Here is a 4,610-nt window from a genome sequence, read left to right on the forward strand (position 1 = left end):
TAAGAATAAAAAGACAGAGAGTTGAAATCCAGCTTCTAAAATTCAAAATTGGATTTTATATCAAGATAACAGACTTGAGACTTGGGCTTTGTTAAAACATTAAAAAAGAAAGAACTTCTTTTGTCCCTGATTGAATATATTAAATCTAGGCCAAGTGGGCCAGATTTCAACAATTTACCAGAGCATAAGGAAGATATCCTTTCCCATTTAATGATGAGGACACAAAGAGTGCTGTTATCTGAAAGAAATAGGTTATGACATAGGAAGTTAAAAAAGGGGGCTATTGTTTCTCATTTTAGGAGAACCTGGAAACAGAAAGAAAGAAAGAAAAAAAATAAATGGAAAGCAAACATAATTTTAATATCTCCTCCTAAATGTTGGTTCAGGGAGAGAGACGTACTGGGTGGATGGAAGGATGTTTTAAAGACAGAACTATTTTATTTATCCCCACTTTTGGAGTTTTCAGATCGCTATGCAATATGGGGTTGTCGACAGCCCAATTAAGAAGGCTGAGCAGTAAGGAATTGGACATACTACGCTTCTCTTTTCTTTCCAGTGGCCTACTATGAGTCTAGGAATTGACTAATGAACTGGAGTGGGGGCCTGGTGGCTTAGCAGGATATATAGCCAACAAGAGCTGAGAGGGACCTCTCAGTCCTGATGAAGCCAATTAAGAAATTCTTTGCCACACTTGCCATCAGAATCTCTATCAATAGGGCTTGGCCAACAAGAGCCGACATCTGCGCTATGTCACACCAGCCCTTTATAAGTGGCACCAGGAAAGGACACCTCCCAGACCTGCAGACTCTTTTAGTTATCTGTCTGGAGTTCATTTGAGCTCTTTCTCTCCTACAAACCAGATGCCACCACGCATAAGACAATTAAATATGAGTGGAAGTGGAGAGACCACACATTTATCACAAAATACTGAGCTTTTATATATATACATATATACACATATATAATATATAAATGTTGGATTTGGACTCAGTTTTAAAATAACAAGGAGTAGAAGTGGGATTTCTCTGTCTTCCCATCAAGTACGGAACCATGAAAAGACCATGTTAGTTAAACAAAGTTAGAAAGCTATGCTTCCTATGCATGAGAATTTTAGTGTCAGAAAATTTTTCACTCCTTTAAAATGATAGAAAAACTAACTTGAACTTTCTTGGTTCTTGGTCTTAGTTCTTCTCTTAGATGAGGAATTCTAATCCCGTCATGTCCAATTCTGTTTTTCTCTCCTGAAGGTTGATGGTTCTGCTCTTCAAAAGATTCTTTTGGCTTCTTCCTTGATAACTGTGTAAACATTTCAAACATTCTACCAAGACCATCCTATAGCCAAAGAGTATAAATTAGTGGTTTTGTAGATGTGAGCTCCAATCCAAAACAGCCCCCAGAAGACCCCAGATGTCCAGAGTATTCCAACTGTCCATTTTATTTGCATAATTCCTTAAGATATCATTATTTATCAATAGCACTGGTCTTGAATTTTCTTTCCTATCTCTATCATCCATTAGATTAAGTGACACAGCATAACCAGTGCCTGTGTAATACTTAGAACATAAAGAACATTTTGTTCTAATTATTAACAGCTACCTTTTGTGTTAGTTAGGTTTTCATCATTGTGACCCAAATTCCTGACCAAAACAACTGAGAGGAGGAAAGGTTTATTTTGAGCTCGTGGTTTCAGAGTTTCATTGCGTGGCTGCCCAACTCCATCACTCTGGGGCCAATGTGAGGTGAAGCATCATGGCAGAGGGCATGGCAAAGGAAAGGTGCTCACCTATTGATATCCAGGAAGCAGAATGGAAGAGCCAGCAGTTCTAGGGATAAAATATATAAGACTCAAGGCATATCCTCAGTGGTTCACTTCCTTGAGCCATACCTCACCTGCCTAGCGTTATGCCCAGGTCCCAACCAAATTATTAATCATCAAATGGTCAATCCAATGATTAGGCTAAGACTCTCATGCTTTAATCATTTAACCTTCTGCATCAATATAAGAGCTATATATATATATACACACACACACATACATGCACACACATGCATACACACACATATCTACATTTTCTTATTTATCTGTTGATGGACTTTTTAAGATTATTTCCATATCTTGGCTATTGTGAATCATTCTGCAATAAATATGGAAGTTTAGATGACTCTTCTATATATGGATTAAATTTCCTTTAGATACATATTATACATATAATACATATTCAGGTACATTTCCTTCAGATCATCTAGTGTTAGGATTGCTGGATAATCTGGCAGTTTTATTTTTAATTTTTTTGGGGGAAATTCCATGATGTTTTCTATAATGGCTCTACTAATTAACACTCCTGCCATCAGTGTTCAAGGGTTTTAATTTCTCCACATTCTCACTAATCTTTTTTGTGTCCACCACTCTAACAGGTGTGAGGTGACATCTCACTGTGGTTTAATGTGGTTTGCATTCTCTGATGATTAGCAGTGTTAATCCCTTTTCATACACCTGTGAGCTATTTCTCTATGGTAAAACTTTCAATTTTTTCTCTAGCTTTATAAGATGTACAGTACATAATATTTTCTGTAGTCACCAGTGTGTAATAGTTCCTCAGAGCTTCTTTCTGTTACCTAACTGCAATTTAGTACCCACTGTTCAAACGTTTCTGTTTTTTTTTTTTTTTAAAGCTCATTGAGTTTCATTAGAATGGCTGCTTTTAAATTTTCTGATAGTTTTCTTATACTGATAACTGCCTAGTCAGTTTTTGGCACTTAATTTTGAGTATTAGCTAAGGTCATGGGTTTTTGAAAGCGTCTATGGTTGTTCGTATGCTACATCACCTGAACATTAAGGATTGAATATTTATTTATATCCCTAATCTGACTTCATTTGTGTCTATCTTTCTAGAAATTCTAAACACCCTACTTATTTTCTCTAAGTCTGTAGTCATTTCCACTATTTCAGCATGCGTTGGCACCAGGTTTAGATTTGATAGAAATCTGCTGTTGATGTCTGACCATGTTTGAGTACCAGAAGGCAATCCAAGTCCAGGTTTGTTACAAATACTCTGTAAGTGGTGCAATGTTCAGACAGAAACAGAAGAGCACCTAGAAAGACTAGTCTGTCCCTGCAAGCCTTTCCCTGGGGCCAGGGTATACCAGGATGCTTGTTTACAGTTGCTGGCCTGTGGCCATACAGTGTAGGATTATGCCTGAACTGACAGTCATTGTAATGGACTGACCCCAGGTTCCTATGTCACACCTGTGGCCACCAAAGCTGCCAAACTGTGTCACATCTTGTGCCCCCATCCCACTAAGATTAGCACAACACCAGATTATGATCAAGGCCCAAACTTCTATGGCCAACCAATTATTGAGGTAGATAAGTGGCTCAAGACTGTGGCAACCAGCCATATCCAATGCTATCTAGAAGAGGAATCCAATAGACTGGGGCTATGTGTCTTCCCTGGTCCTGGAGTTAGTCCAGATGCTCTGTACATAGGTAGGCCTGAGGATGAAGGCCATTAGGTTCTGCATAGTAATTGAGTTCAGCACTAAGTTTTAGGAAAACACCTTAGGCTTACTAATGTGTCCTATACCCAGTGAATGGGTTTTGTACCAAGTTATCCTGCCTATGATTGGAGTAGTGTTGGTGAAGGCAGAACCTCTATCATGTGGGATGATGCTAAGATGTGTTAAGTCTGAGTTTCTCAGCTACAAGGAACCTGCACAGTCTCATGGTTACATTAAGACCCATGCTGCAGCCTGTACTGATGAAGGCCAAAACATAAATGTAGCCTACTAGGGCACAGGCCTCTTCCTGGTGCCAGGGCAATTCTATAGCTCCATTATGAGCACTGCTATGCTGCCTAAGGAAGAGGATGGATGGTGGAGACATTCCCTTGGACAAAAATGCTAGTGCTAAGGATTGTGCTTGAGACTCACAGTCACAGGGACCCGATGTCTTGGTAGGAGTATGGATATTGCCCAGGCTCATTTCAAAGTTGGAGCTAATATGGTTGAAACTCAGATCTCTCATACAGGCACACATTTCTCTGCCTAATGCCAGAGTTAATTTAGAACATCTATTTGTGAGCTCTGGCCTGTGTAGAGGACCTTCAACTTCTACTGGGTACTGGGTCTCACTGTGGTGAGTCTGACTCTGAGTTTTAAGACAAAGCTTGAATTAGTGTTTGTGCTCCCACTTTTTCGCTGGTTGAGGTCTGCTTCCTTCTCTACTGTCCAAGTTTGGAGGAGAAATTTTGGAGGCAATCTCTTTTTTCTTAGCTAATACAGTTTTAGTGGCTCAGTCCATAGATATTACTATAATGTTAGGGGCATTGCACTCTGCCCAGCACATGGTGGGCTTGGTACTGGCTTTCAAGTCTAAGGCCTGGACCTAATTCTCTTTCCCTCCCCTTGAAATTGGGGATGGGAATGGGGGTAAGAGTCAACCTTTTCCTTCTTGCCTTCCCCAATACATCTTTTCATTTTGTCATACTAAAAGCAGACCCTATGTTCTGTCTCTCACCTTATTTCCTTAGTGCTTGTTCTAGTAGTTTGGTGTGTTCATAGCTGTTCAAATTGACGTATTTGTTGGGAGAGATCTTCAGATCTTATTCAAC

The sequence above is a fragment of the Callospermophilus lateralis genome, chromosome 4 (genome assembly GCF_048772815.1).
Source record: "Callospermophilus lateralis isolate mCalLat2 chromosome 4, mCalLat2.hap1, whole genome shotgun sequence".
Classification (NCBI taxonomy): Eukaryota; Metazoa; Chordata; class Mammalia; order Rodentia; family Sciuridae; genus Callospermophilus; species Callospermophilus lateralis.